Source organism: Pinus tabuliformis, chromosome 9 (assembly GCF_031772625.1).
Source record: "Pinus tabuliformis cultivar Carrire ecotype Pingquan chromosome 9, CPIR1, whole genome shotgun sequence".
Lineage (NCBI taxonomy): Eukaryota > Viridiplantae > Streptophyta > Pinopsida > Pinales > Pinaceae > Pinus > Pinus tabuliformis.
In genome coordinates this window covers 1,739,520,607-1,739,534,564 of record NC_142307.1, presented here as the reverse complement: position 1 = coordinate 1,739,534,564, position 13,958 = coordinate 1,739,520,607, and positions in this window count along the sequence as shown.

Here is a 13,958-nt window from a genome sequence, read left to right as displayed (position 1 = left end):
CAGTCCCTCATGTAAAGCTCCTGAAACATCCATCTCCACACATATTCTAGCACAGGAAGTGTACCTTCTCTGCAGCGTGGCTTCCGAAGCTTTTATGAAAGTTCCTAGCTGATCTCCTATCTGCTTTAGAGCTGCATAGCCCCAATAGTCTATTGGTAGGGAGAAAAGGCGTATCCAGACTGGGACCTGAGTGAAGGTTTCTCTTTCTGGCACAAAGTTGGGTTTCCAAGGTCTCATATAGAGACCTGCCGAAGCAAAGAAGAAAGGTCCCCCATCAAATATTCTATCCTTATCTTCTAGATTCGAAAAAACAACAGTAAAAAAACCTTTAGCTCCTAGGTGTAATCTAACATCACCTTTGGGTTTCCATTGCTGTTTGATCCATTGACATAGTGCTCTTTCTGTTGGCCAGAGTCCCATGAACTTGCAAATCACTGCGTGTTCAGCCATATGTTCTCTGTAGGCTTGAATTTTCGAATCTGTGATCACCACCCTCAGGGCCTCTGCTTTTTTGGGTTTGCAAGTTCCCCGCGTTGTTTTATCGTCGCTGGTATTTGGTTCATTTCTTTCCTCCTCTCCTTCTTTTGTCCGGTCTTCCCCCTCTCCTTTCTTCTCCTTCTCTATTTGTTTAGTTTCATGGACAATATGATTCTGCCCTGCTTTTCCTTCCCTTCTGTTGTTAGCATTTTTGGTGTTCTCTTTTCCTTTCATTTTTGAATTGCTGGTTTCCTCCTTGTTCTCCTTTTGTTTCCTCTCCTTGCCTCTGCCATCTTCTTTCAGTTGCTTTCCATGCCCTATTATCTTCACACCTTCTTGTGCTGCTTGTTTCTGCATGACTATTTGACTGAAAGTTGGGGTCCCTATGGACCCCTTGTTTACCATCTGTCGGGTCAATCCCTGTCCCCTCCTATGAAGTTCCGCTATTCTGATCCTATGCGCCTCCAGTTCCGCCCCTGGTTCAGTAAGCTCTGAAAACTGAAACCCTAAGCTTCGAACTAGCTCCCCGCCATCCCCTTCTTTAACAGTAGTTCTACATGTGATTAATTTATATTAAAATAAAAATATACAATATAATTTACTATTTTTAAATTTCTAGTCTATTTCTTAACTTTACATCAATCATTTATCAAATTTGAAAATATATATCAATATAAATCTTATACCAATTTACATATAATTAAATTACATTAAAATAAAATATACAATATAATATAATATTTTTAAATTTCTTGATTAATACTTCATTCTTATACCAATTTACATATAATTAATTTACATTAAAATAAAAATATACAATATAATATAATATTTTTAAATTTCTTGATTAATACTTCATTCAAGATTCTTGCACTCAACCTCCAAAAAAACAAAACAATACCCTGTATCATTTTTTATTTACTGAAAAAAAAATTATAAATATATTTATAAATATAAATAAATTATTAAATATTCAAATTTAATTTAAAAAAAAAACTAAATTACTTAATTATCGAAAAGTGGATTATTTTATTTATTTATTGAAAATGTCTAAAACTCAATTTTTTCTGGCATCTTTTTTTCCAAAGAAAAAAACTAACTTTTTATAATCATAATAAAAAGTTGCATATACATGCCGCAACTACCTTTCGCTGTATGATAGAGCATCATAATACCTGTTGGAAGGCTATTCTACCTTCCTTTAATTGAGTGGTATGGGTCATTCTGAGCGTAAGCAGAGCCTCCTCTAGAGAGGAAAACAATTCCCTTCCTCAGTGTTATCAAAAAGAGTTAATAGTTTAATGTTTATGGTAACAAAAACATTTACTGGCATCTTTCCCCGGGTTTCCTCTATCGAGGAAAACAACCCAAGACGAAAAAGAATGCACAACACTATCATAAAATACTAGAACAGATTTCAATAAGCAGACTTTCCAACTATAAACAAAAAGAACCTAGAATGACCAGCTCTACTATGTGCATAAGCATGCAAACTACACATAAGGAGGCTGGTCCGAGAGGTGAGTGCCTCCATTGTTTTCCTCCACTATTCTCCAGCTGCCCATATCTTGTTGTAGACCTTCTTTAGAAAGCTTGTTTGCAGCGTCATTGCATTCCCTGTAGATGTGATGAATAGAGAAGGCATTAAAACATAGTTTTAAATGTTGAATATCTTCTAATAAAAGATACAATATGTAATTTTGACATCTGCTTTGATCATTTGCCCATTTGATAACATTTGATGAATCCCCAAAAATCTGAACTGTGAAGATGTTCCTGTGAATCAGCCAACATAGGAGAAGCTTAAGAGCATATAATTCTGCATAGTTATTCGAGCCACTGCCCAATCCTACAAAAGCTTTTAGAGAATGTATTTCAGTTATATGGATGATTAGACCTGCTCCAGCTTTGTTATTTTGAGAGGCTCCATCAAAGTAAGCCCATGGCACTCCTTCCTTGATTTGTTCTTCTCTAATCTGCTTGGGCATCCTTTATTCCTCTGAATCCGGTATATTTGAGTAAATTGAATTACTCTGAATGGTAATTGATTCCACCGAAGTTTCCTTTTCCTGAAAGATGACTCTGTTTCTTGCAATCCAAATGCCCCAACAAATAATAGGCGGCAGATTTCTTAATTTCCAAGTTTGATTTGAGTGCCACCATTTGTGCCAAGCTACAGATATATTATCCCCTTCCCAGGCTATCGGTAAATGAATTACCTTCTCAACCTCTCTCCATACTTTGTTAACTACAGGACAACCAATAAAAAGGTGCGTTATGGTTTCAGAGTCATTTTTTTTTCTGGCATCTTAAAAAAAACTTCTTTTAACTTTTATTAAATGCATATGCCATATTAAAAGTATAATTAGCGTATTTATTCTATAATTTTTTCAAAGTGGATTCTATTTGTAGTTGAATCTTATTGTATGGTTGACAAATAATATAAGAAGTTGATTTGCATAAATCCAAAATGGTTACTCTCTGCAATTAGGAAGGATTTACAGATTTGAAATAACATTTCCTTGCGTTGTGATCTTTTGCTTTGGGATGATATAATGTGGGGATAAAATTGAATTAAATTAAAAATGAGATTCTTCAAATAAAAGTAAATATATATTTTTATTTATTTTGGTTAATTTAGTTGAATAATGATGGAGTGATAATTATATCTAAGATTATCGTGATAACTATGGCTTTGGCTTTGTTGATCATTGTAGCATGTTTTTTTTGTATAATTGCGAGATTTGCAATCCATAATGGTGAATACACGCATATTAGAGGAGAAATCAATTAATCTTGAAGAAATGGCAACTAGTTCTACAAGTCTTCTTCAGGGAAATCAAGCTAGGGTTTCTTATAGTGCCGCATTGAAATCTGGAAATGTCCTTTTGATTGTATGTGAAGCACCTACTTTTAATGTCCCTATGGGGGATGAAGTCCTTAACAATGAGTCGTATTTTTTAGTTGGTTTGATCTGCAGTTTGAATGGCTTTTGGCTGCGGTTGATTGACCTATATAAGTGGATTTTTGACACGTGAAAACCCATTCTATCTCAAGATCTGAATATTTTCCTCATGGCTCAGGTTTTATTTGTTGTTTTCTTTGCAAATCAAAAGGATAAGAAGATCATTTGAGATTCTAGGCCCTGGTTCTTGGGTAGTGTTGGCCTCTGTATGCAGCCTTGGTCCCCTTCTTTTGACCCAATTACAACGACAATCTCCTCGGTTCCAGTGTGGGTAATGCTTTCAAACCTTCCCCTGCATCTTTGGAATTTCTCTATGTTTATTGCTATTGGAAATGCAATAGGAAAATATTACTGTTGTAGCCCCAACTTAGAGCATTTCCCTAAATCCATGTATGCTCGAATATGCGTGCAGATGGATTTCAACAAGGGTTTTTGTGCCGAGATCAATTTATATACACTATATTATGTATGGTTTCAGAAGTTTCATACAGAAAATGTTTCATTTTGATGTCGAGCATGTTATGGAATAGGACATGTAATCAAGAATTGTCCCAGGAGGATGCAGAATAAAGTAGTTCGGAAAAGTAGTCGGAGGCCCAAATGGTGGGAAGGTGCGCAAACAAAACATTGTTTTGTTCACAAGGAGGAAGAAACTCAAGGCATGGAGGAAGTAAAAGAAACTCAGAAGAAGATAAACAAGATTCACCAGAGGAAGAAAAAGACAATACAAAAGAAACACAAGTCAAAGAGGATCCACCGAATTCAGAAACAGAGAAGGACCAAGTCCAACAAACACTGTGAATTCGGGATCCCCCATTGAATTCTCAAGAAATAAGCCTAAAAAGGAAATTTCTTGGACTGATGGGGCACATGGACAAAGTAACAAAGATAGAAAAGACCACTCTCAGTAGAGAAACACTACAGATCCATTAGAATACAAAAACTGGATCCAAATTGGAAAAAAGGGAAAAAATATCTCACCAAGGAAAATGAGAAGTCAATCAAAATCCAAACGATAAGTTGTAATGGAATGTAAGTTCATTTGGATTCTGGGAGTTTTTTGGAAAATTTTCAGTTGGAATGGGAATAAAATTATTGTATTGCGGGGATCTTGCTTGAAGGTTTAGATTGATTCACCATGCTCAATTTCAAGCCCACGAGGGATGCTAGCAATTCTGAAGAAATATAATGGTTCTGGGTCGAATCCTAGGTTTCTATTTTTTTAATAAAAAAGTCATGTCTGCTCCTTTGAAAAAAAAGATAGTCAAACCTACCTTCGGGTGGAGTGTTAGAGGTGTGAGAGCGCTCAAACATGAGGCACTGTCAATGCACCACATCGCTTGGCTTGCAAATCGATGGGACAAATGACTGTGTTAGAATAATGATTTCACTGAGGGCGAGGGTCAATCAGTGTAGTGGAAAATATTAACAAATTAAAAAATTTCACAATTGATCATGATTGTAAACATATCAGTGCATCAATAAAGACCATCATTACCTCAATACATGAAAAGACCAGATGTACGTGGAAACCCTTGTGGGAGAAAACCAAAAATATGTTATCTTCTTCAATTTTTAATTACATCAATTTACAAACACCAACTTGTTGGAGGCACTGACCCACAAAGATTGCAAGCACCAACTTGCTGTAAGCTCCAACCTGATTAAGGCACCAACCTCTGAAATATGCAAGCACCAACTTGTTGTAGGCTCTAACTTGATTGAGACACCCGCCTCCTTCACCAAAACATAATGGGCCACTTTTCACAATCTTTAAAACTAGAACCATAGGCTCAAGGAAAATTAGATCATTTCAATTCAACATGTTCTTCAATATTCGATAGTAGCATATTCTCCTTTTCTTGTACTTGCTCATAATCCCAAAATATTTTGACAAGAACAAAATAGCTTCTTGCTCTAAAAAACTTATCCTCATGAATTTTCATTTCCCCCTTTCAGATTACAAAAAAATTATTGCCATTTTCCCCTTTTCAAAAATTAATGTGCACCTCAAACTGACCCATAAAACATTATAAAAACCAATTGATAAAAAAAGTTCACTTTTTTGGGGTGCATTCGATAGAATGCACTCTGCTGGTTTAATTAAAGATTATGGCATAATGCGCTTTCGATTAAATAAAAAATATTTTATAAACCTAACAAGTTTCGAACCCATGACCACCCATAGTGTAACCAAACCAATTACCAATTCAGCTACAATGTTCCTTGTTCATTGTCATTCATAAAAAATTGCTTTAGTTTCCGATCAAGCCATAGGTCGAAAGTTTCACTTGGACTCGAATTTGTGACAAAACAAAAAAAATGCATCTAGGCTAAACCATAAAGCCGAGAGCCACACTGTGTATATATTTTAGACCAAATCAATTTGTTTGGATTTAAACTCATGGCATAAGCAAATACGCCTTCAAGATTTAGCATAGAGCTAAGAACCATGCTATATATATCTCAGAACATATGAACTTGTGATATAACCAAATACGCCTTTAGCTTCTCCATAGAGCCAAGAGCCACACTATTTAGAACCAAATATGCCTTTGAGCCTCATCAAAGTGCTAAGAGCCACACCATATATATCTCAGAAACAAATACACCTTTGGGCTTCATCACAGTGCCAAGATCCATGCCATATTTATCTCATAACCAAATATGCCTTCAAGCTTCAAAACAATGCCAAGAGCCACACCATATATCTGGGAACCAAATCAATTCACTTGAAAGTAAACCAAATAGGCCCTTGGGATTGTATGCATGTCTCAGACTTTATTGATCGATCAATTGATTTTCTATGAGTCCACCAACAAATACACACATGTGTGTGTGGGTTCCCTTAGGCTATTGTTAGGGCTAACATCAATTTGAATTTTGGGTTGATGATTATTTGAGTTTAGGGCTAATGTAAAACTTCCATATGACTTGATTTTGGTGCCTGGACCGTGATTGGGGTATTCCCTAGGGATTTCTAAATTATCCATATGATCGTGCCATGTGACATGGTACTTAGGGGTCCATCGTCAATCTAATGTTGATGTCAACATGATGTCATCATGCGACATAGCACTCTCTGAGTCATGCCATGTGTCACTCAGATTTGGATCGATTGACCACCCAAAACTATTGATTAGACATGCCACGTGGCACCTTGCCGTGCTGCTACATCATCATCAACCATGTGTACTTGTGCTACCACTTGTCACCACTATTGTGTTGCCACATCATCACTCTCCTGGATAATCGTGTCTTGTCATTGAAGGGTCCACATGACATCTAGTTGAAGATCCACTTGGAAATTGGCATGTGTCATGTGTCCATTAGTCCAATTTGGTGTCAAAAGACACGGGCAACACAACCTCCATTATTTGTTGAGCAAGTTTGTGCTCCATCTACCATTCATTTTCAACAAATCATCCATAACTATCGAATCCGCTCGGAGTTGCACATTGTTTAACATCATTAAACAATGCATATGTCTACGCACCAAACTATCATTTATTACTCACCTAATCATGGATTTGTCCTGAAGATGTATAAACGTTAAGAAATTTGGTGTTTTTTATAACAAATTTGGTGCTTTCACCATGTTACTTTCAAATTCACTTATCTTTTCATTCGAAAGGATTTTAACCAAGTGTAATACAACATTGGAAAGGTCTTGGAGATGGCTATCCAACTAGATCATCTACATATTCACTTGATTGTCATAACTTCAACAAAAATTCTCAATAATATCTAAGCCATCATATCTTCTTGACATCAATGATAACATTATGCCCGATAATCTGCTTCCTTTGGAAACCAAAACATCGTACCTCCTTTGACATCAATGACAACATTATGACAAACAATATCCCCCTCTTTCATTGATGGAAACACCACTAAATATTGATGGCCATTGATGGCAATGGATTGAACTCCCCCTATCACGTTGTTGGTCCAGAATTTGCTTCCTCACCCATTTGTCAATGTTTGATTTTTCTCTCCCTTTGACGTCAATGGAAAAGGGACCTACTGAAAATGACTGTTGGTTTAGGAACTGCTAATTTCTTAGCCAAAGTTGCATAACTACTCATGTATCTCCCTGTGGACCTGCGCCCCCTGTGAAAGAACTCTTCCCCTATGGATAAAATATCCTCTTGTAAATGCTTCCTTTCATGTGGCTACAATCATACTCCCCTTATTGGAAGTCATCCCTATGTTCCTTTGTTTAATTTAGTGAGCCATTCCTTCCAGTGGGGAAGAAATTAAGACTCCCACTTTCTATCTAAGATATTCAAAGCTTTCCCTTGGTAAGGTTTAGTAAATATATTGTAGAAATTTAGTATGTAGATTCAAAAAATTCTCATGAAATTTATTAGATCACAAGACTTGAAGCTGCTCTACTCATATGTGGAAATAAAATCACGATCTAGAACAAAAATCATTAACATGCATCAAGATTCAACACACATAAACAATGATTTATCTAGGGGAAAGCAATTTCTCAAAACCCCTTACTATTTGTATTGCAGTAATCAAAGAATATGTATGAATACAATATGCTTTTCTCAAGCTTAAGTTCAACCTACACCTATATCTTCTATCCTCTGGCCGACTAATTGACCTTGGCCAATACTTAGCCAAAATTTCGAGCCTCCAAGCCCCTATTTCCTTGCGATTTTCCCTTGGGAATTAGACCCCTATTAGTTAGGAAATTCTCCAATTTGGATTGCACAATTCTTATAGGTCCTTCTCTGACTGCATGCATGACTTGTACAACTTTAATTAGTTTACAACTGATAATACACTTCCCTTGAAATCCAATCTCAACTGGGTAACTCAAATTATATGCATGCATGAGTTAATTTAGGTTGATTGATCAGTTAATTGGATTATTACTCAGTGTGAAAAAAGTTACACACCCTTGACAGAACCTCCACTAGTTCTACTAACAGTTCGCGGTTCCATTTGTTAGCGACTAGTGTTGAGACCCTCTACCATGGCGCTTTCCTGGTGTGTGAAAAATATTATCAGTTTGCTCGTGAAACTAGATGTTGCGGAGAGGTGATATATAAGCAATAGAATTGTTGAGCGCCAAGGGTTTGTTGAACAACCCAGATCTGAAATTCCACTGCGAAAATTGGTACTTCGAAAAGGAGTTTGAAAACTATCAACAGTTGGTATTGCATGAATATCTGTGGGATGTGAACGAGGTGCATGATCGAGCCAAAGTTACGATTTTCATAAAGTATGCAGGTTCGAGCCATTCTTTGGTGGCAATGACGTATACATTCAAATTCCTCTACCTCCCTTTGATTGTGCATTTCACTATTGTTTTGAGAGAAGTTGTTATTTAATTGGATATTTGTGCGAGGATATGATCCTTGAATGATTCCATTGATCTAACCGGTCTCTGTGGGAAAGAACCAAATGTTGGATTCCTGTATCAGAGTATGTAGTTTTATTAAATATGCGTTGGCTTCTTATTGCCCGTCGACTGGAATTTGAGTCGTGGATGGGAAAGAGCCTGAGCGTTGAGTCATTGACTAGAATTTGAGTTCCGATTTGTTGATAGTAGCCTATGGAGCCAATGACTACGTGCTATGTGAAGAGAGTTATTGTCATGCCCCTACACTGGCGGTACTCTTCCAACCGCACTATAGCGAGGTGCAGCACTACCAACCGTTTTCTTTTCACCAATACTTACGATTGTAGACTATGCCTAACATTCCATACTTAGTTTAATTTTCATTACCAAGTATTATCTTTGTCCTTTATACAGTGAAAGCCCATAACATTCACATAAACAACATTATACAATAGAAATGCACAACAGTATAAAGGGAGGGGCAACTCCCTGCAATATGAGTCTGCCCGAATCAATATATATAATCTTCTTTTATAAGTACAAGTTAAATATTGGGAAACCCCAAATTTACACTTAGCCAAATTTCCCAAACTCGGTTGCCCAGCTCGTCGGCGCCTCCGCACGGTCGCCGCACAACTCACCAACCCTTCGTTCACCTTGTCGCACGATCGTGTTGTTTTCCCAACTTGGGCGTGCCTCGTCGTAACCAAGTTGCCACACACGGGTGCCTCCGCACGAGTCACACCTTCATTCACAACCTCAACACTTCACCGTTTCCAATGTTTCGTCGTGCACGACGCGCCCTACCCAAGTCGCCCATCCGCACGATTCTTCGTTTCCACGTGCACGACGCGCCCTTGCCCGGTCGCCCATCTGCATGTCCACCCAAACTCGTTCACCTGAACAACTTCACCTGAGTCGCCACACGACTTCGTGCAGGTCGCCACACAACTTCACCCGATTCACCCGAACGACCTCACCCGGGTCGCCACACGACTTCACCCGGTTCGCCCGAATGACTTCACCGGGTCGTCCGATGACTTCACCCGGCTCACCCGAACAACCTCACCCGGTTCGCCTGAACGACCTCGCCCGAGTTTCCTGCCCGAACGACCTCGCCCGAGTTTTGCTTGAACGACCTCGCCCGAGTCTTGCCTGAACGACCTTGCCCGAGTCTTTCCTGAACGACCTCACTCGAGTCCTGCCTGAACGACGTCGTCGGAGTTTCCTGCACGGTTTTTCTGCACGATTTTTTCGCCCGAGTTTCTCACCCGACTTTTCTGAACGAGTTTTCTACCCGAGTTTCGCCCGTCGTGCGGGCTCATCCACGCACCGCAGAACTCCTTGTTCGAATTCATGATGGTCGAATAATGATTTGCCTCCACAAACCATCCACTAATATATACGGGCGGGTGGCGGGTTATGTCACCCGGTCGACCCACGCCCAATGCCCAAGCTGACTCGTTCAACATGTTGCCTTCACCTGAGTGGAGGGTCAGCCCACCCAACTCGTGGGACCACCCTCTCAACTCGCCCAACATCGTATAAACTCGCCCTTGGCTCGTTCAATTCGCATTTCACACGAGCTCCTCGCCCGTCCTTCGCACGGTGAAGGTGACCCAGACTGCAGGTCCATACATCCTCCCCCACTTGAAGTCATTGTCATCCTCGACAATATCTCATCCCAGCAACCATTTGTCACCAAGATATCCATACCAAGGCATACACCCCATCGGTATGTCATACACCAAAAATCATCTCAATCCATGATCATCAACCACCCTGTCACAATGTCCACATGGTTCTCCCCATCGTGGAAGGCTAGCCCCTTCATTTCAAGCTACATGCTTCCTGCAACATATCGTGTTGACCTCATTATGTATCGTCCTCATGTGAACTGCTGCCATGATACTCCAACATAATGCTAACACATCTCTATACACTGACGTCCCCCATGTCTGAACTAGTTGGGTAGCTAATCCAACTGTCACGCTCAAACCATGAGAATGCACATCCTCATGCCACCATCAGTTGTTTCTCAGAACATCCCATCACATCATCAACTCGATCAAGATCCCATCTCCATATAAGTGTAAGCCATGCTCAAGTCCATGAAGTAGTCTCCATCTCATCTACAACATGTTGTCCATGATGTTTTCTATCCAACATCATCATCCATCTGCAAAACATCCATCTCCTCAAAGTGAAGAGATTATCTCATCAAACTCCAACTCTCGATGTGCCACATCCAGGTCCATGAAGCAACCTCCATCATATCTGCAATGTTCCATCCCTCAAGTCTGTCATAGAAACAAGTATACACCTATCTCATCTCTCCATGTGCTGCCCATGATCATAGATCAATCAGCTCCCATGTGTCAAAAGTGGTTAAGTCTCGGCTCAACCCATGCCCAAGTGTTGCCACCAAGGCATCTCCATCATTGTAACTCCCTAAAAGTCACAACCTCATGTCATCATGAGCTCCTGCATAATGTCCCTGCATAGACTGCCACGCTCCATGTCTCCAACTTGATGTCCATGACTAAGTTGCCCATGTAGTCCAACCAAGTAGACCCATCACAACAATCGGTCCTCCTCATCCAAGTCTGCAATCTTCGGTTTAGTGAACTTGGTCACCCAACCATATCATCATCACATGAGTCTCTCCATCATAGTTCCCCCACTAAAGGTTCTACCAAGACTATCTCTTGGTATCGGCCATGATAAGTCCACCCAAGTATCATCATATACAAGTGTGTGCCCTTCAATCTGTCCATGAGTCATGCCGGGCACTTAGACAGTTCTCCATGTGGCTAAAGCATGACCCAATCCTTCACAACGATCATCATGTTCCTCCCTTGTCACGGGCCTTTGTACCTTCTACCATAAGGTCACAAACAACCCCAACAAGTCCTGCAACAGTCAACAATCCTTGCTTCTCCATACAAGGTCTCATTGTAGACATCCATGGTAAGATCCTCCCTAGCATCGACAAACTGATTTTGCCCTTCCCTGCATACGATCCATCTACCAAATGCTCAAATGAAACACAAGTATCAATAGTACTTACATCATCATCATGATCATGAGGCTCCTCCATGTGAGTATCCCCATCCATCCATGTCTGCAAACTGCACGATCCTGGTCCAACTTGATCAACCTCAAGTTCATCCTCCATCATTGTCATATCTGCAACATCTTCAATCTTCACGGCTTCCTCTTCCTTGTTAGCACAATCTGCAACTTCATCCTGCTCCATTGTCCAACCAAGTTGAAGAAGTTCGTCTTCAACATTCTTTTCCAAGACTTCAAGTTCCTTTCGAATCTGGGGGTTCTCTTCTTTCAACCGCTTCAACTTGTATAAGGTAAGCAAGAGCTTCCCTTCGCATTCTTCCAAACCTGCCATGCCTTGTTGTTCAGCTTGGCCCAAGCACAAAGCTTCTCCTCTGCTAAACCTGTTTCACCATTCACCTGAATCACCTTGATATTCCACTTGTCACCTGCAAAACTTGAACTCCCTTTCAAGTCTTTGGTCTTCGTAGAATCAACTCCTTGATTCAGTTCACCAAGTTTCCTGCAAAACTTGGACCAACTCTGATACCACCTGTCACGAAGTGCAGGTGTGTATCAGCTTCAATGCTTCAACACCAGCACCAGCTCCCCGGCACTAGCTCTGATACCACCTGTCACGCCCCTACACTGGCGGTACTCTTCCAACCGCACTATAGCGAGGTGCGGCACTACCAACCGTTTTCTTTTCACCAATACTTACGATTGTAAACTACGCCTAACATTCCATACTTAGTTTAATACTTAGTTTAATTTTCATTACCAAGTATTATCTTTGTCCTTTATACAGTGAAAGCCCATAACATTCACATAAACAACATTATACAATAGAAATGCACAACAGTATAAAGGGAGGGGCAACTCCCTGCAATATGAGTCTGCCCGAATCAATATATATAATCTTCTTTTATAAGTACAAGTTAAATCTTGGGAAACCCCAAATTTACACTTAGCCAAATTTCCAACTTCGGCAAACTCGGTTGCCCAGCTCGTCGGCGCCTCCGCACGGTTGCTGCACAACTCACCAACCCTTCGTTCACCTCGTCGCACGATCATGTTGTTTTCCCAACTTGGGCGTGCCTCGTCGTAACCAAGTCGCCACACACGGGCGCCTCCGCATGAGTCACACCTTCGTTCACAACCTCAACACTTCACTATTTCCACCGTTTTGTCATACGCGACGAGCCTTACCCAAGTCGCCCGTCTGCACGATTCTTCGTTTTGGCGTGCACGGCGTGCCCTCGCTCATCCGCACGTCCACCCAAACTCATTCACCCGAACAACTTCACCTGAGTCGCCACACGACTTCGCCCGGGTCGCCACACGACTTCACCCAGTTCGCTCGAACGACCTCACCCGGGTCGCCACACGACTTCACTCGGTTCGCTCGAATGACTTCACCCGGGTCACCTGATGACTTCACCGGGATCGCCCGAATGACCTCACCTGGTTCGCCTAAATGACCTCTCCCAAGTTTCCTGCCCGAATGACCTCGCCTGAGTTCTGCCTGAACGATCTTGCCCGAGTCTTGCCTGAACGACCTCGCCCGAGTCTTGCCTGAATGACCTCGCATGAGTCCTGCATGAACGACCTCGCCCGAGTTTTCTGCACAAGTTTTCTGCACAAGTTTTTCACCCGAGTTTCTCACCCAAGTTTTTCACCCGACATTTCTGAACGAGTTTTTTGCCGGAGTTCCGCCCATCGTGCGGGCTCATCCACGCACCGTAGAACTCCTTGTTCGAACTCGTGATGATTGAATAATGATTTGCCTCCACAAACCGTCCACTAATATATATGGGCGGGTGGCGGGTTATGTCACCCGGCTGACCCACGCCCAACGCCCAAGCCGACTCGTTCAACATGTTGCCTTCGCCCGAGTGGAGGGTCGGCCCGCCCAACTCGTGGGACCGCCCTCTCAACTCGCCCAACATCGTATAAACTCGCCCTTGGCTCGTTCAATTCGCATTTCGCACGAGCTCCTCGCCCGTCCTTCGCACGGTGAAGGTGACCCGGACCGCAGGTCCATACAGTTATGCTCCTGCCTACGGTGCCTATTACGGTGTCTGTCGATTCATTTGAAGTCTG